The following is a 19,839-nucleotide window of genomic DNA, read 5'->3' on the forward strand; positions in this document are numbered from 1 at the left end:
AGTAGTTAATTGTCTCTAAGCATGTATTAGTTTTAACAGTTATCAAATGGCTTATTCTGACACTGAGCCCATCTGTTATAAATGGGCATGAAAATTATTTTCTTCCAAATCACTTTTCATCTGATTGATATGTAAAATATATTTTGGACTTTTCCTCTAGATAAATATAGACATAGAGATCCACTTCCCCGACCAGCAGCCAGCCACCCATCTATTCATACTGTCTATCTATCCAAATTTCACCAGCTTTAAATACAGTGCCATAGGTCCTAACATGTTCTGCAAAACAGACTCTTGTGAAAGTAAGTGCCCTCTACAAGGCTAGTAATACATATTACCAGTTTTTTCCATAAATGCTTCTGGAAATTCAAAATAATATGAGAACATCCATATGGAATTATATTAGATTCAATTTTACTAAGCAGTGATAGACTGATGAGACTGGAAGGGAACTGGTGCAGTCATCCAGAAGGAGGAAGAAAGGAATGCAGTCTTTACCCAAATGGAAAAAAATCAGAGTTACATAGGGCTTAAGCTGTCTAACAGGACAGGAAACTGACATGAAGAAATAAACACAAACTATCAAGCACTGGAGATGCACTTTTAGCACCACTGACCAACACGGCCAGAAGTGATAGACATACCTTTGTCACATAATAAAATTTTACTCAGACATTGCTTACTATTTGATAATGTTGCCTTTAAACTTTCGGGTCAATAATAGAAATTATATTGATTTATTTTAAGTATAAAATTCCATCAAAGTACCATGAAATTATACCATATAAAAAATCAACAACAAATAGCACGCTGGGTGAAAGAGCCACATTTAAATAAAATACCTCCAATCTTCCTTGCACTCAAGTAATAGCTTCTATTTTATCATATTTTTATAGTTTCCTTGATAGAAAAGTGAGATCAGGAGCAAACCCTTATTCTAGAACACATGGTCACTGGACAGTATTTTTCTCTTTAGGTAAGGTTATCTCCCGACTTTTGAAAGATTATTTTGACCGTCATCTTGCTGTTCTCATATAAATCTTACTTTCATCCTGAAATGAGACCAATTCCATATGGAGACCTTGGTTACAAATTATCCATGGCCAAAATCATTATACTGAGAAAATGAAACTCAAACTAGTGTTTCTGAATTATGGTATGAAGAAAGTCATTGAAAGGCTCTCCTCTTCAGGTTTCAATTCTCTTAAAGCCTGGTTTACCCAACTATTCTGTTCAGGGACAACATGGCATGATACAAAAGCTAAAGGCACAAGGTTGTTTTTAATTTTTAGCTGTTATTTCTTTTATCTTTATAGGAAAGTAGAGTCGAGGCAAAACAGATAAAATCGTGTGTGTTACAGATAAAAAGATAGATCAAAATATACTCTTTGTAGAGGAAAAAACTATACTTTTAAAAAGCAAATGTGGCAAAATATTTTTCAATAATAATATTTGAATGAGTGAATAAATAAATCTATCAGCTTCCTATCAAAAAGTACTTACGGTGTGAAAAGCTCAGTGCTAGTTGTTGTATGGGGAGACAAAGATTCATACACTGCAAAAACCATAGGGAATTAAAATCTAATGGACACTCTTTGGACAAATGAGTAATATCTGGAATCTTGCCATTGCAAAATTTCAGTTTCCATAATAGCTTTTTCCTTTTAACTTGCCTCACAGCATACACGTTTTATTTGTGCAGGTAGAATGAAGTAATCATCTTAACTGGCAATTTTTCAAATTTTTTGTTCATTTTCTATTCCTATTTGCTGAATAATCCTTCCCTTCCTCATTAACTAGTTATGTTCTACATTATTTCACATATATTAAATTGTTACATATGATAGAAACTAAAGGGAGGAGAAATTAAGAAATAGATATGTATATGTTTATACATATACATAATACATTTATATATAATATTTGAGCCATTCTATCCTAATGTATTATTCCAACACTTCCCTTTCTATTATTGTAGTATGTTTTTAAAAATGGTAGGTTTGGGCGCCTGGGTGGCTCAGTTGGTTAAGCCACTGCCTTCGGCTCAGGTCATGATCCTGGAGTCCCGGGATCGAGTCCCGCATCGGGCTCCCTGCTCGGCGGGGAGTCTGCGTCTCCCTCTGACCCTCCCCCTTCTCATGCTCTCTCTATCTCATTCTCTCTCTCAAATAAATAAATAAAATCTTTAAAAAAAAATGGTAGGTTTGCCTTACCTCGAATACATTTCTTTTTCAAATGTTTCTTTGCATTTTGCTTGTTTAGTCCTTCAGCGCATTTTATATTTTATTTTAATTTATTTGAGAGAAAGAGAGAGAGAGAGTGGGGTGTGGGGGAGATCGGCAGAGGGAGAGGGGGAGGGAGAATCCCAAGCGGACTTCCGCTGAGCGAGGAGCCCGATGTAGGGCTCGATCCCATGACCCCCAGATCATGACCTGAGTGGAAACCAAGAGTCAAATGCTCAACCAACTGGGCCACTCAGGTGTCCCTTCAGTGCATTTTAGGACCCACTTCCCTTCCCCCATTTAAGATATTTATTTTAATAACATTACATTATTTGGCCAAAATTAGTGTTTTTATAGTGTTTGGTTTCCCTGATCATGAATATGCTATAGTTGTACACTTATTGGAGTCTTTTAACATATTTTTTATTTTTTTTAACATATTTTTTAACAACATTTAAAAATTTTCTGCATATAAGTCATGTACTTTCCTTGTGAAGGTTTTAATAAAACTACTTAGAGATTTAAAAGTATATACTTTTTCTTTTGCAACTAGGACTCCTTTAAAAATCCTATTTTCCATAATTTCCAGGTATGCTATTGATTTCCTAAATTCAAGGTATATTGAATTTTAATTTTTCTGGCCTTTTTAAGCTTTCAATGCATCTGCAAAAATGTAAACTGTGTCTTCCAATATTTATAATTCCTATTTCTGTTAAAAGCTTAATCACACAGTTAAGAAAGTGATAATATTATGGCAGTCTTATTGAGGTCCATATTTCAACAGAAACAAATATTTTTAACTCTTGTTACAGATGTGAGTCTAAATTCCTTTCTGGATCTCAAGCCCACAGAACTGGACTGAGCCGAATTCCAATTTTACTTTCTTCTCTAAACCTGTCAGACTTGCTTTATTCCTCTCAATACACAGTCTTTTGACAAAACAAGGCAGACAACATTGTTTATTTTCTACTTTACTACAAATAATGTTCAGTGGTAAAAAATCCATTTTTTCTTTCTTTTACAAAAAAATTATTGCTCAAAATTATTCAGCATTTCAAGAATAAAACAATTTCTGACTTCCTTAAGGAAATCATTTTTCTGAATTTTTCATTGTTTTCACCTCAAATTTTGTGTTGATTTTCCAAAATCATAATATGCAGCAATCACTTGGAAAAAATCATTTTTGTAATGAACTAACTTCAGTTTTTTTTTTTTTTCTGACAGTTTATACTTGATCATAATAGTTTTCCTTGGGTGCCTAGTAAGAACTGAACACTATGGTAATGCTAAGAAATACAAGAAATGTTCCCAGACTGTAAATATACAAGAGGGAGAACTATGGAATTTGGAGTCACCAGTCTTTATAGAGGAGGTCTTTGAAGAATGAGTAGCTTTTAAGGAGGAAGGTAGAAGGGGTTTAAGGTGTTGGCATACCAGGAAAGAGGGAAATCTGAAAGCCCACTTGTAGGCTGCTGGTTAGTGCTGCCTTAGTAGAGAAATGGCAGGTGATCCTTGAAAGCTTAAGAACATACCTCCCTTCACTCGATCCCCACCTATACTACTCTTAATGATAAATACTTTAGTTTTATTTTTATTCCAAATAAAGTTATTTAAAATGTTATGATGTGAAGTAAGAAAATTTGGTAGAAGTCCTCTATTGTCTCTTACTGTTAGATTACAACCAGAAAAAGGAAGAAAATAATAAATTAGTGACTTATTCAGAATCTAAAATGACTCTAAAATAAAGGGTTCACAGATCACATAATGTCTTATATTTAAGCGTCAACCTTTCTTGTTTAAGAACTTATATGAACTGATTTGGACAGCAGAGTAAAATAAACATGCAATTTGTTAGACACCATGGATTTATAGAATCATAGGATTAAGTCTTTAACCTTTATTCATAAAGGATTAGTTGGAATAAATTTTTAAGTTTATTTTAAGGAGATATTTTCCGAATTAAATAGTTTACAATGGCCCAGACTAAAGGAATCCACCTTAGGTTCAATTTAGGGCCAGTTTCTATCAGTTACCCATGACAATTGACTTCTAAACAACATATATTATTTCATTCTTGAATTAGTTACAGAAAAGATCTAATATGCACAACCTGTGTATCTTCAATTGCATCATAATGTATTCATCATATATTCAAATTAGGGAGCACAAATAATACATCCAAATAGAGTTCTCGGTTTGGGAGGTACAGAGAAATTAGTAAATTAATGTAGAGGTTGATTAGTGAAAGATACCCTTTTGACCTGAATGACTTTACCTGGTGAGCAGTTTACACATAGTAACTAATTTATGATTGGGAAAACCTTATCACTTGTTTATTCTCTCTTACATGTTGTTCAAAAAGCCTTTCAAAACAGTGTAATAACTTGTAGGCATAGATATGGGACCATAATAATCCAGATAAGCAATTAAAAAGAAATGAATTCAGAATTTTATAGCATGTGAAAAGGCCAAATTTTGTTTAACTTTTATAGTACAACAAGGAGAACCAAGAATCAAAGGAATAAAAAAAATCATATTCAACATTTTTATCCCATTTTAATTCCTCTTCCAGAATTGTCAAGTGACTATTTTATTGAAGGAGAGTATAACCTTAAATTAACGCTTGTAAAAGTCTGATCTGCAGAACCTTGAGGTCCCTGAGACCCTTTTAGGCAGGCCATGGTCAAATGGTCAAAACCATTTTAATGATAATAGTATTTTACTTGCTTTTTCACTGTGTTGGTATTGTGCACCAAATGCACACAAACAACAGTGAGTAAGCTGCTGGTAACTTAAGGCTGTGGCACTAAACTATACCAGTAGTCATTATATTCTTCTCCTCCATCCACTTACACTAAAGAAAAAAAAAAAAGCCAGTTTCACTTAAGAATTTCCTTGATTAAACAGTAAAAATTATTAATCTTAATAAATCTTGTCCCTTGAGTACATGTCTTCTTAAATATTCTGTGAAACAAAAACAAAATGGGAAATACACATAAAGCACTCTGCTGTGTACTTAAGTAGGATTGTTGTCTCAACAAAAGCACTACGGTAGTCTCCCTTGTCTGGGGTTTACTTTTCATGGTTTCAGTTACCTATGGTCAATCACAGTCTGAAAGCAGATGGTCCTCTTTCAATATGTCAGAAGGTCAATAGTAGCCTAACACTACATCACAATGCCCACATCATTCACTGCACTTCATCTTATTATGTAGGCATTTTTTTCATCTTACATCATAACAAGAAGGGTGAGTACAGTGCAATAAGATATTGTGAGAGAGAGAACAAGTTTTGTTAGAGCCTATGGTTATAATTATTCTATTTTATTATTGGTCATTGTTGCTAATATCTTACTATGCTTAATTTATGAATTAAACTTTATCATAGGTATGTATGTATAGAAAAAAAAAACATGGAGGATATAGGGTTTGGTACTGTCCCTGGTTTCAGGCATGTGCTGGGGCTTGGAATCTTGGAACATATTCCCCATAGATAAAGGGGGACTACTGCATCATGACTGAGTTGCAAGCTAACTTTCTGATAAGATCAGTGGTGATACTAATCAATGTGATTTGATTTTTAAATCCTGCATAATGAAATGTGTCAACATTTGGAAGGTTTGAAGTGAATGAACATTTTCCAAAAGACTAACATGATATTTCAAAACCATTGTAGGTAAAAGATCTACTCAAAATGCCAAATAAACCAATGGATTTTAATATAACAATGTACAAAAAGTCCACTGATACTGTTTCAAATTCCATATTGAAACTAACCTTTAAAACACATTTGTCAAGTTTTGGTGTTACATCAAAGAATAAGATGCATAATTATCTAAAAGGGCTATTAAAATACCCCTCCCTCTTCCAACTACACATTTGGAAGAGGCTAGATTTTCTTGATGTACTTCAGAATCACAACGGATTGAGTACAGAAGCAGATATGAGCATTCAGCTATATTCTTTTAAGCTAGATATAGGATTTGAAAAAACGTAAAGTAATGCCACTTTTTTTCATGAAATAACTATAGTTATTAGAAACCATCAAAATCTTAGAGAAGAACACAGGCAGAAACCTCTTTGACCTCAGCCATAGCAACTTCTTAATAGACACATCACCACAGGCAAAGGAAACAAAAGCAAAAATGAACTAATGGGACTCCATCAAGATAAAAAGCTTCTGCACAGCAAAGGAAACAATCAACAAAACCAAAAGGCAACCTACAGAATGGGTGAAAATATTTGTAAATGACATATCTGATAAAGAGTTACTATCCAAAATCTATAAAAAACTTATCAAACTCAACACCCAAAAAACAAATAATCCAGTTAAGAAATGAGCAGAAGACATAAATAGACATTTTTCCAGAGAAGATATCCAGATGGCTAACAGACACATGAAAAGATGCTCAACATCACTCATCATCAGGGAAATACAAATCAAAACCATGATGAGATACCACCTCGCACCTGTCAGAATGGCTAAAATTAAAAACACAGGAAACAACAGCTTGGTGAGGATGTGGAGAAAGGGGAATCCTCTTGCACTGTTGGTGGGAATGCAAGCTGGTGCAGCCACTCTGGAAAATAGTATGGAGGTTCCTCAAAAAGTTAACTACCTACATAGAACTACCCTATGATCCAGCAATTTCACCACTAGGTATTTACCCAAAGGATACAAAAATACTGATTCAAAGGGGCACATGTACCCTGATGTTTATAGCAGCATTATCAACAATAGCCAAATTATGGAAAGAGCCCAAATGTCCAGGGACTGATGAATGTATAAGGAAGAGGTGGTGTGTGTGTGTGTGTGTGTGTGTGTGTGTGTGTAATGGAATATTACTCAGCCATCCAAAAGAATGAAATCTTGCCATTTGCAATGACATGGATGGAGCTAGGGTGTATTATGCTAAGTGAAATAAGTCAGTCAGAGAAAGACAAATACCATATGATTTCACTCATATGTGGAATTTAAGAAACAAAACATGAACATAGGGGAAGGGGAAGTAAAAAGAGAGAGAGGGAGGCAAACCATAAGAGATTCTTAACTATAGAGAACAAACTGAGGCTTGCTGGAGAGGAGGTGGGTGTAGGATGGGCTAAATGGGTGATGGGTATTAAGGAGGGCACTTGTTATGATGAGCACTGGGTGTTATATGTAAGTGATGAGTCACTAAATTCTACTCCGGAAACCAATATTACCCTAGAATTTAAATAAAAACTTAAAAAAATAAAACAAAAAATATTACTGTTCACATATAATGGGTTCTTTATTGTTATTTTAAAATAAATTGTTAAATGTTTTAAAAATTCCTCATTTCAATTTCTAATATTATAAATATTGATAGATACAACTTACATAAACAAGAGCTCTTTGGGGTCTTCAGTAATCTTTAAGAGTGTAAATGGTTTCTGAGGCCAACAAAATTTGGGAACCAAAATGTAAACAAATGCTTTAAATATTTAGAATTAAATTTTATTATTGCCCAAGAGATGAAAAGTAAAGAAACAGTTACATCACATTTTAATTTTTCTTTTTTTTTTTTTAAATATTTTATTTATTTATTTGACAGGGGGTTGGGCGCACAAGTAAAGGGAGTGGCAGGCAGAGGGAGAGGGAGAAAAGAAGCAGGCTTTCCGCTGAGTGGGGAGCCTGATGTCGTACTCGATCCCAGGACCCTGGGATCATGACCTGAGCCAAAGGCTGACGCTTAACCGACTGAGCCACCCAGGCGCGCGCCCCCCCCCCTTTTTTTAAGAATAAAAGGACTGCTCTTCTTTTAAAGCTCATGTCCAAATGAGCACAATGAGTTTTGTGTAAATCATTTGGAATTTCAACCCCAACACTTAACAGACTATATAACCTTGACCAGGCTGCTCACTTTCTCCATGACCAACTTTCTCATCTGTAAAATGAGAATAATAATAATATCTACCTCCATATCTACTCCTTGTGAGGAGTAAATGAGATAAGCCAAGTTATTGACTTCAATGCCTTGATAGCTCCCTCCTTGATTTCACAGTAACAAAATGTGAAGAATACCTTGCATATCTTTGGAAGTTTTTAGATATCTATATAAACATATTGGACAACATAATCCAAATGTTCTTCTACTTTTGCTTCATGGATTTGTAGAGAAAAATAGTTGAGGTGAAACTTGATTTGTAAATAATAATCTTTTTTCCTGTCTTTGGGAAAGATTGTGTTTTTTGAACTTTGTCAATGTTTGGTCTTACGATTTGAAATTATATTTGTGCTGAATTCTTTTAATGAATCAGCCCAGCAGAAGGATTAGTACCTTCTGACATATTGATTCATGCTTCAGTGTAATTGAAGGAAAGGGTTAAGACATTGAATAACCTGTCTTTTGACACAAGTCAATAAATAAGTATTCCAACGTAATCAAAGAGAAGGGAATTAGCTCTCATTGGGAGCAGACTGTTATAGGAGATACTCTACAGTTCCTAGCAATATTCTCTAATCTTCAGAACAAATCTAACAGGTAAGTGTAATTATTTCCACCTTACAGGTGAGGAAGCTGAGTCTCACAGAACTGTAACTTTCCTAAGACGGCGAGGGAAAAGAAATAACAAAGAATTAAGCTTTCTTTGACTGAGAGAGGAGGACAGAGCAAATTTCAAATATAACAGATAAGGAAATCTACAAGGGTGGAAAAATATGTTCATTTGTTCTCTCTTAACTGTAAGGCTAGAAAGAAAATGGTGGGTTTAACGTGCCATATAGAATAAACAATGGGAAACACTGCTGCTTGACTGTTAAAACACTATAGCTGCACCTATCAAATTCCAACACCGCTGCCAGTTAAGTACACTCAGTGGGAAAAGTCAAACTGTTAATTTGATATAATGTAGACAAAATAATCACTTAGTTGAGCAATAATTTCATTTTCCACTTTGGGGTGCTCTTCATTCCATAGAGTTACAGCCTAGAAAAATAAATGTACTAATGCATGTGCTAACACCACTTGGGTTCTAAGAATTAGTTTAAACCTAAATTCATGTATTTTCTTCTTACATCCTTCAAAAGAAGAATTTATGAGAATGAATTAAGTAGGAGTGAAAGGTGAACCATGTAAGGTGCCCTTTTTATAATCCTAGGATTATTCAGTATATTTGAGGTTCAGAACGTTTATCATGAACCTCTGAGTAATCACAAATCAGAACTCCGAGAAGTAGTTGGAAAGCTAGAATCAATTCCCTTTCTACATTCAAGACATAGTCTTATAAATGTAAATATTTAGCTTAAGTCATTGAATAGAAAATGTTTAAAATAGTATTAGTGAGATATGCCACCTTATTTCCCTTTTTCTGCATTTTTATATTTTTATCGAAAAAATGAAGCAAAAATCAAACCTTTTTAGCTGTAAAGAAGTTGTGAAAGTAACAAAGAGTAATTCGAGGTATGATTTTTCAGTGATTCCTTTTTGGCATTAAGGAAATTAGACAGTTTTTGGGGTGCCTGGGTGGCTCAGTCGTTAAGCATCTGCCTTTGGCTCAGGTCATGATCCCAGGGTCCTGGGATCGAGCCCCACATCGGGCTCCCTGCTCAGTGGGAAGCCTGCTTCTCCCTCTCCCACTCCCCCTGCTTGTGTTCCTTCTCTCGCTGTGTCTCTCTCTGTCAAATAAATAAATAAAATCTTAAAAAAAAAAAAAAGGAAATTAGACAGTTTTCTAAATGCCTTTAAAAAAAATCAACACATTCATTGATTTACTTCTCTAACAAGCCTTCAGTCAGAAAAATAAGGGAAAATGAATCCAGAATTTCCCAAATTTGAAGTGTAATGCACATAGCTTGAAAGAAGAAAGAGTTAACAGAAATAGCTTTAATTCTTTAATTCAGGTCCTAAGACTCAATTCTCTTCATGTCTCACACCAGAGACTCTGTTGCACCTTAGCAGAAGACTCCAAACAGTGGTATTTACATATTTTGAGCTAAAAGATCACCAGTTTTATACACTTCAAGTAAGCATGGACTTTTAAAAGTTCATGATTCATATAACCTATCAGCGAATAATTTGACTTTTGTCTCTTCAAAATGCTGCTTAACAGTCAAGCTAATTTTATATGTTGAAATGCATAATGGGCAAGTGCATGTCATAATTTGAAAATAGTTTTATGACTTGGGGTGCCTGGGTGGCTCAGTCGGTTAAGCATCTGCCTTCGGTTCAGGTCATGATCCCAGGGTCCTGGGATCGAGTCCCGCATTGGGCTCCCTGCTCAGCAGGGAGTCTGCTTCTCCCTGTCCCTCTGCCTCTCCACTCCACTCATGCTCTGTCTCTCTCTCTCTTTCAAATAGATAAATAAAATCTTCTAAAAAAATAAGAAAATAAAATAGTTTTATAACTTAACTGATAATTTTCTTGTGTGTGAATTATTTAGTCTGAAATTTTCTTTCTCTGAAAATTTTAGTCTGACTGAAAACTCAACACTAGTATTTATTCTAACTTTTCCAGACCACCAATTTTGGCGTTACTATGAAATATGTTATAAGACTTTGGTTCTGGCTTTATATTTAGCTTCTTTTATTTAGTTGGCTTAAATGACTACATTAGTTGCTAACAATGAAACTTAATTCATATCGGGTGAGCTAGGGACTACATCTGGGACCTGTTACGACCTGATGTTGCATGGGTTTATTTCAACAAGGAGAGGAAAAACATTTTAACCCCAGCTCTGATTCAGAAGTGATTCTGAATTCAGTTATTCTGCAGCATTTGGACCTTGTCCATGTATCAGTTATTACAAATCTTCCTCCCACATCTTGCCTTCCCAGTTGGAAATAAGCAAAATGTGTTTTTATCAGTCTCTAAGTATTTAAATTTGCATATGGCACTCCAAAGCATTTTGCTTTGCATTTGCAAACTTCGGCTTCATTAAATTTTTTTTTTTTTCAAATCATGTGTCTTCTTGTGAAGAATTACACGGAGCACATTTTGTTGTTAATAGTCATTTAAATTATTTACTGGCTTTTTTTTTTTTTTCAGTTCCCTGGAAAACACAGAGGGTGTTCTCACAATTTGTCTGGCTTGTCTTTGGAAAATCATGTTGGAATGTGAATCCAAAGCATCAAAATTTGTGAAAGCAGAGTGTTATCCCAAAAGTGTCAAGCAGCCAAATGGTACCAGTTTCAACAGTGATGCCAGAGTGTTTTTCAGAAAGACAGTTTTTGTTTAAATTCCTGCTTTTCGTCCAGCATCTATAGTTGGTCTATTTGTCCCAGACAAAGACAAAGGGCCAGCGGCACCTGAAACTTTTATCTTTCACTTCCTTTGGAAAGTCACTTGACATTCTCCTGCAATATTTTAATTTTATTGTATTATTTATTTATTTTATTAAGTCTCTTATTGATCAGACATCATTGAAGGAAGATTCGTATTTTGTAAAATATTACATATATTTTAGACAAATAATATAATACCTTTTAAATTTATGTATAAACACACATCTAAAAGATCAAGGACTAGCTTTAGGTTGATTATTATTTGTCATTTGTTCACTCATTCATGTATATATTTATCAAGCATATACAAGGTAGTTGCTAGATTTTATGAAGGAGTATAAAGAGGAATCAGACCTAAATCTAATCTCATTTCCCTCTATAAAAATTATTGAAAAACATAAAGATATAATATTAAGTAGATAGCTAAATAAGAAAGGGAGGGAGGAAGAAGGGAGGATGTGTGGAGGGAAAGAGAGAGAGAGCAAGAGAGAGAATAGGAGTGATAAAAACAAATGTGACAAAACCCTAACAATTGCTGAATTCTGGATAATGAATTTAAAGGAGTTCTTTGCACTATTCTTATAACTTTTCTGTATGTTAGATATTATATAAAACAGAAATTTATTGAGTGTTCTGGGAAAAAAAAGTAGATGAAACATGTAAGGGACTGAGGTTTGGGATGTCTAGAGGCCTCCTCAATGACAGGAATTTCACCTCAAATCTCATTTATCTCCCTACTATTTCTACAATACTCTTTCAACTTGGGAGACAATTAATATATAAAAAGAGGTGCTTATTTTTTTCTTTGGAATCTCAATGTTCAGGCCAAATTTCTTCAGGTTAAGCCATAAAACTATTGCAAACTGCACATACAATACATAAGAGAACACATGCAAGACACAACTTTGTACATGGTTGTGCGGGAGCCTCAGCGACCGGAAAGCAGTGGATTTGGACGAATCTCTTGGTCTCTTTTGCTGTCTACTATTAATTTAAAACTATCCCCACTCTTAAACTGTAGCCAGGTGAAGCTGGAGTTTTAGCTTTCTCATCTTTATACATCCAGCAGAGACCTTTGCGTGTAGTAAGTCCTCAATTCTTGTTTGTTGGCATATGAATGAAGAAATACAAGCGGAAACATTTTTGTGCCAAACATCTTCAGATTGATTTCTCTTATTTTGTTTCTCACACCAAGGCTCCGCTGATCTTCATGAGGCCCAGTTATCCCACAGTGTAAAATTTGACACATTTGATTCTTTACGACAGCCTTTCTAATTAGAACTGCCACGTGCAAACTGTATTTAGGAAAAGGTGTGCAAGGATTTGTCAAAAGGAAAGTAGATTGCAAAGCTGGAGAATACTAATGGTCAGCTTATATATTTAGCCTGTGGTTAAATAATATCTTTTCTTGTGTCTCTTTAAAATCAAAAGCCCTATATTATGTATATGTTTTTCAAATGACATTTGAGTAAAAATGTAAAAGGCCTCTAAAGAGATGAAGGGCATTTCTGGACTTGGAGGGAGCTCTCAGGTTTGAGAATAACATTTTGAGTAATCTAAATTCATACCTATTATCACCTAAGTCAACATTGATGCTGCCACTGGATCTTATACAAATATTCAGATTTTTGTTTCCCTCGTCATTCTGAAGGTTATCTCCCTGGTTGCTCTGAAAAACCAGGTGACAACCATTTCCCATGATGCTTTAAGGGCTGTCAAACTGTCCATCACGCTGTCACCTGACCAGTCGTTCCCATGGCTCTTTTAGACTTCCAGTATGATAAATTGAAAGGCACTATTATCTGTCTGTTGTGAAGAGGAACTGTTGGGGCTTTGATAAGATATCACTACTCCCAGGTGAGAGGCGGCTGACAGCACATCAAGGCACAACAACACGTAGAAACACTGAACAGGGGAGCACGGGTTTACAAACATCTGTTGTCATTATTTATTACTTTTCTTTGGGCTTAAGTTTCTGACTCATCCTCAGATAATTCAAGAACAGATATTTTGCTTTCTAGCTTGCAAATAACAATTGCTGCTCTTTTCATCTTGGGAGAAAAATCTTAAAATTGAAAACACATCTGCCTACCTTTTGGATTCGTGGCACACAAGTGTTCCACCTTGTAACCAACAAGTTCTGTGTTCCTGCTGATGTCATCATTTACCTTTTTAAAAAAAGTAGTTGAGAATAACTATTTTTAACTATAATAAATAGTTGGATTTGGGAGGCTAAATAATAAAATTAATTACCTAGGTCTTGGAGGTCATTATTAATGTACCAATACACAAACAATAGGAACTAGTTTAAGTGCCAGCACATATTAGTTAATCTGTATTTTAGTATTGATGATAAGGTGAATAAGTCCAACATTTCATGAGAAATAAGGTTTGTGATTTATTATTACCAGCTTCACCTTTTAACTTTTCTGAATGATGCTAACATAAATCTAAAAGCTTGAATTTATACACAAGAGCCATGAATAGAGGAAAGGACATTGCCCTCAATGGATCAATCCCATCGCCAGGATTGGGATCAGGAAAACTGTAAAGGCAGGGGGAGGTTGTGAGGTAAAGGCTTTCTGAAGAAATCTTTCTGGGAAGTGGGAATAGTTTATTAGAGCTACAGAAACAATTTTACATCTGGGATTTAATCTTTGGGCTTAAATATCCAAAAAGTTGCCAACAGAAACTGGATACTCGAATCCTTACTACATGTAAATGTAATTTTATTTTTTAGAAGTTACTCTCTTTTTTTGTGATTTTTCCTTTTTTTCTTTCCCTGTTACTTAAATGACATATGATGACAGGTTTTCTATGTGCTCTGTGCCCTCACATACTATCATTACATGAATACCGAACAGACCCTTTGGAGATCACTCAAGGAAGATAATCTGTTGTTATTTATTGTGGAATAAAAGTACTGTAGTTGGTTGCTAACATCACCACCTTGTGTACAAATATTTTTTTGCATGCAGTTTCCTAATGTCATTAAGCAGTATTGTAATGTCATTACATAGTAATGTAGCACTTCGATTAGAGACAGCATTTAAATAATTTTGTAATTCAAAATCTGAAAAAATAAACTATGGTTTATTTTTAGTCCTTTGTAATTATTTAACCACCTAACACTCTTCTTCACTCATATAAGAAGCAAACAGGCCCCAAAGTCTTCAAGAACTGAGAATTTGTCAAACTATTCTCTAAAACAATGGCCAAGGAATTCAGAGTAAAAAGGAAAAGAAAGAATTAAATTTCCTGAATATTCATAATAATACCAACAGTACATGCATCCAATGCCTTCAATATCTATCGGTGAAACTAATTTCAACAATTTTTCCCCCTAAGCATTTTTAGCTCACCCAATAGGCCAATATTGGAAATTATTACTTACTTGAAAGTATCATTTTGGTCTCTATCCAAAGATGAGGGGAACCTCTTGATTAGGTTCTGAATATCAAAATTCTTTTTCTAGTGGCTTCTGGCATGTCAGGATCCCATAGCAAATTTTTAAATTTTCAACAGTCCTTGCAGATCAATGAAGTTAAGTTGACTTTTCCAAAAGGACATACCTTGTGGTCTAATGAAGGAGGTAGTGGCTAGAGAGGAAAAGACCAGAATATTCAATAAATTCAGTGCAGGTCTCAAAGGAGACAAACAAACGTGCTCCCTGTTAGTCTCTCTCTCACAAGACTTCCAATAGATTTCTAGAAAAAAACTATTTCACATTTGGATTTTAGTGTTACTTCCTTCATAGTTTCTCAATCTCTCTTTCTCTATCTCTAAGTGACTTTTATTATAATTTCTTACTTCACGTAGTAGCTAAATAAGAGTTGTTGTAAGTTGCTGAAAGTAACATCTAGTGCTTCTTTCACTTCTAGAGTTTTCCTATATAGTTTGATTATACAGCAAAAACTTTAAAATGCTGGGGCACCTGGGTGACTCAGTCCCTTAAGCTGCTGCCTTCCACTCAGGTCATGATCTCAGGGTCCTGGGATCGAGACCCACGTGGGGCTCCCTGCTCAGTGGGGAGTCTGCTTCTCCCTCTGCCTCTCCAGCCCCCCGACTCATGCTCCCACACATGTGCACGTGCACTCTCTTTGTCAAATAAATAAATAAAATCTTAAAAAAAACTTTAAAACTGAACATAATATAAAAAAATAGCTCAAAAGCAAAAAAAACCCAAACAACCAAACAAAAAATGTTCCTAAAGATCCAAGGCAAAATATAACAATCTGAATTTGGTGTGCATGTGTGTCTTCCTGTCTGCCTGTGAGAAACTTGGCTATTTTCAAATGGAAGTTCACTTGACAAGCATAAGAAATCCTGCCATATTAACTAATGACTAGTTTAGTTTTCTTCTAATTTTGACTTTAATAGGCTCTTCTAACAAGAGACTAAGAAAATCTTGAAAAGGTAGATAGATAGCTTCGACCAGATGAATTTGGGGGTATTTTTATAATGATAATTTTTCTGATTAATTTAGCAGCAAAATCACAAAGTAAGGCTAGATTTTAATTCCTCTTATTACAAAAACTTGTCAAAACTTTTAGCTCTGTTTCTGACTAATGATACATGAGAGGGCTATTAAAAGGAGGTGGATTTGCTCAAGATTATTTCTTGTGATTTTTTTCTAGACTACAATCATATTAACACTGTATTCATTGACAATCTCATGGTTTCCAAAGTCCAAAAATGACTTCTTTTGTGTCAACAACTACACTATGAGGTAGGTAGGGAAGGTACCCAAGTTCATAGATGACCAAACTGAGGGTCAGAGGCATGACAGGGAAATGCTCACAATCATATAGATGTTAGTAGCAGAGCCAGCAAAGAACTCAGGTTTTCTGATTCTCAGTTCAATGTTATATCCTCTACCCTCACACTGTTCTTGTCTTGTCCCCAAACTTTAAAAATGTAGATATTGGAAGTTAAGTCCATTTTGGTAGGTGTTTCCCCATGTCTGGTGGAAGTTTCACAATGTAGAATTCTAATGCTGGAAAGTCACGTGGTGCTATGTTGTCAAACAGGAAGTAGGGTTCCTGCTTACTTACTCCTAATGTTTTTAGAATCAAACACAGTCATTATGGTAGGCTGTTTCATTTAGCTCTGACAACAAGCAAATGTGTGCACATTTATATGCATGGTAAATATGCAGAACTTGTGAGATATCTAATGATTTTAAAAAACATAAAATAAATTTTTAAGAAATGTTCCTAAAACGAATAAAAATCCATAGACACTTTCTGATTTTACTGAATATTAAACAAATGTTTCAAGCATTGATGCTTCAAAGAGGCCCAACCACTAATGATCTTTAAAGGGAGAAAATGAACTTGCAAAAGCTTCAGATGTTTGGATGTTTTCCTTTTATGTTGTATCTACTTAGGTCAAGCAGTGTGAATTGAATGAAACTGAACTGAACAAAACTCTAATGTAAAACTGAGATTCATTAAACTGTTCACCTTATTTGACTGGTTACTTGTATATGTAAAAAGCTGCAACAGAAATGAAAGACATGGTTTCCATATTTTAATAAAGGTGATTTTTTGAGACTACAAAAATAGAGTAAAAGAGCATGTATATTTCTTACATCTCATTTTAATTTTTTAACTTATGCAGAAGAATAAACCAATACTACTTGTGGAAATCAATTAACAATTTCTTACTTTCCCCAAAAGATTCAGATAATGAAACAGATATCTGTAGGACAAAATGCAGCTAAGTGGTCTCTTTGGCAAGCGCTCGAGCTCACTTCTATGCTTGAGACATTAAGAAAATGTCACTTGAATAAAGATGAAATTGACCAAACCCATCACTATCTGGGAAAGGAAGAAATAAACAGTGGAATTGATCTAAGCTAACTTTGTATCCCAAATTCAAAATCATAACAATAAAGTTCTTTACATGCAACTCTGTGAACTGAAAAAAGGGGCTGTCTAATTTCTTCCCATGCATCAAGCTAAAGAAATGAAGGGAGAAAATCATTCTTCTCTGTTGGCCTCCTGTGTGAAATTTCTTTTCTTATCATCCCATCTCGTCATATCTTTCTGCAGTTTGAATTACCCTCTTTTCCTCAGACTGGTAAGGCAGTGAAAGGATGTTTGTTCTGCTAATTAACTTTATTACCCTGATAACTCCCTGCAGCCTTTTACGAAAACAATTACCGTTACTCCTTTTTTCCCCCTACTGGCAAAAAAAAAAAAAAAAAAAAAAGGAAAAAAAAGGAAAAAGAAAAAAAAAAAGACTATTAATTAGAAGCGAGGCCCAGGTCCCTGCCATGTTATCCTGCCACGTTCCCAGGCCCTCGAGCAGGATAGCATTACATTGTCAGTAGTAATTTAGCTCTCATCTGTCTCTGCTAATTATTGTCACATTCATCAAATTCATCAACAAAAGTGCTCTCAGAAGGATTGCATATTTGCAGTTAATACAGCATAAACTGGTATTACCCATCACCACATTTGTGATGATGAGAGGGACACAACTTATTCATCCCTAATTAGAGCAAGCTGGGTAATTAATTATGCATTCCGCCTTATTACTTCTGAGTTCCCAGATATTGTTTGTCTAAAAAGGGGGAGAAAGCAGGAGAGAGAAGCCTGAAAATGCAAAAAAAAAAAAAAAAAAAGGGTGATGTGTTTTGTCACATGCGCTATGCCATAATTCCCACCTGACAAACTAGCTGAATCAGTGGAAAATTGCGAGTTGTCAGCAGCAGAATAAACTGCCGTAATAGCTGATTAATGATCAGCACCTGTGACAGGTGCTGTACGGGACTGTAAACTTGGTTTGATTAACAGTCACTGGACGAATAAATATTAGTGACAGTCAGCGGAGAGCAAGTTTGCTTGTTTTCTTCCCTGTTAACAAATCGTACACATTAAAGTTATTGATATTTCTGTCTGAGACACTCTATTTTTTTGTAGTTATCTGGCAACATTGGCAGTGAGTTATAATAGATTGTTTCTGTTCTGTTATTTTATTTCAGAACCAAAATTGTATTTTGACAAAATGACCTGTAGGGGTTTAAATTTACCAGGTGTGGAAGAAAAGGCTAAAAAATGACAGGATTCACACTTGCTTTAATTTATGCTCACCTGCTAGTAATCTCTGTGTATGTATACACATACACACATCTATTCATTGTACCCATTTACATGTATGTACAATCACTATTAAGGAATGTTCATAACTTAAAAAACACAGACATACACTTAGGGTGTGTGGTGTTAACTTATGTAAAAAAATTTTTTAATTGATATTTTTTTTCAGAGCGGAATATTTCCCCTAAAAACATTGGTAGTGTGAATTCTCCCAACTATGTGTCTCAATTCCAAACTGAAGAGACCATCTTCCGAGGCAGATTCAAAACTGTTGCCAGCTTGATTGCTTTTTCCTGAATTGACCAGTTACAAACAGATTGGTCAGAAGGTGCTACCTCTTTGAGCTGATTGGTTTTTAACCAAGAGTCAAATTATGTGCATAGACAAGTAAAGTGTGAATGATGGGAAGAACCCATTCCCTCTCTCTCTTTCTCCTTTTCTCTTTCTGTCCTTTAGGTCATAATAAGGGAAACCAGTTGACTTCACTGTAGTTTTGGCTTGTGTAGAGAATGGTTAGGATCGTTTTGGAATCCTAAAGATCTACTTTCAAACTTTGGCCCTGCTGACTAATTGTGTGAGTTTGGGTAAGTTACTTAATCTAATTGTTCAGTTTCCCAACATAAAATGGGAGCATTTTCAACCTATGGTACAGTGTTACTGTGGGGATTAAATGAGATAACTTGTGTGTAGTAAGTGCTTGCGTGTACCTAAGCACCCTAGCACAGTGCCTAGCATAGATAGTGCTCAATAATTAACAAGTGAATTATTAACACAACCGCTTGAAATTTGAATAGTCAAGTTACCTTCAGTTTCTGTTTCGCATTATAAAATGTTTTAGGAACGACTAATTACCTTTTTTCCTTTGCACACTCTAAAATGAACAAAACAAAACTTAATGCTCACTTATCCCTGACTGAAAACTGAGAAAAGATGAGTGATGTCCCTCAGTAGTAGATACCCCAACGTGCTACTCTGAGTTATTTAGCTGTTTTTCAGCAGCACAAAAGTGGGACTTGATGGGGTAGGGCAGAGGCTAGAAGGCAGCCTGTTTCCCCCAAATCTCCATAAGAATGTTTTCAGAAACTTCTGGGGTAATGGTAGAGACAGATCTGTGTAATGTTTATTTAGCACACTCTCATATTTTGGTAGAACTGAAATAGTAAAACACCAAGCACAGAAAACAAAAATAAAAATAACATCAAAGCAAGTACATTTTGATAATTTAGTATATATTTATTTTGATATTAATCATCTAACGGAGAATGAAA

General features: G+C 35.0%; 1 protein-coding gene and 1 long non-coding RNA gene across 6 annotated transcripts in view; one reads left to right on the top strand and one right to left on the bottom strand.

The window, feature by feature from the left end:
• LOC144381347 (uncharacterized) overlaps nt 1-19,839 on the bottom strand; it is a 785,460-nt gene that overhangs the window by 227,611 nt on the left and 538,010 nt on the right. For both annotated transcript variants that reach the window (XM_078068692.1, XM_078068696.1), the window contains one exon: nt 14,860-15,064. The gene's annotated coding sequence lies outside the window, so the exon portion shown is untranslated. The remainder of the gene's footprint in view (nt 1-14,859; nt 15,065-19,839) is intronic.
• The window catches only part of LOC118537669 (uncharacterized), a 185,873-nt gene that overhangs the window by 99,254 nt on the left and 66,780 nt on the right, over nt 1-19,839 (top strand). The window contains exon 4 of one of the 4 annotated variants that reach the window (XR_004918232.2): nt 11,230-14,506. The exons of the other annotated variants lie outside the window; for them this stretch is intronic. This is a non-coding gene — a long non-coding RNA (uncharacterized LOC118537669). Of the gene's footprint in view, nt 1-11,229; nt 14,507-19,839 lie in introns of those variants that run through there. 4 annotated transcript variants of the gene reach the window in all.

Source organism: Halichoerus grypus, chromosome 1, assembly GCF_964656455.1.
Source record: "Halichoerus grypus chromosome 1, mHalGry1.hap1.1, whole genome shotgun sequence".
NCBI classification, from domain to species: Eukaryota; Metazoa; Chordata; class Mammalia; order Carnivora; family Phocidae; genus Halichoerus; species Halichoerus grypus.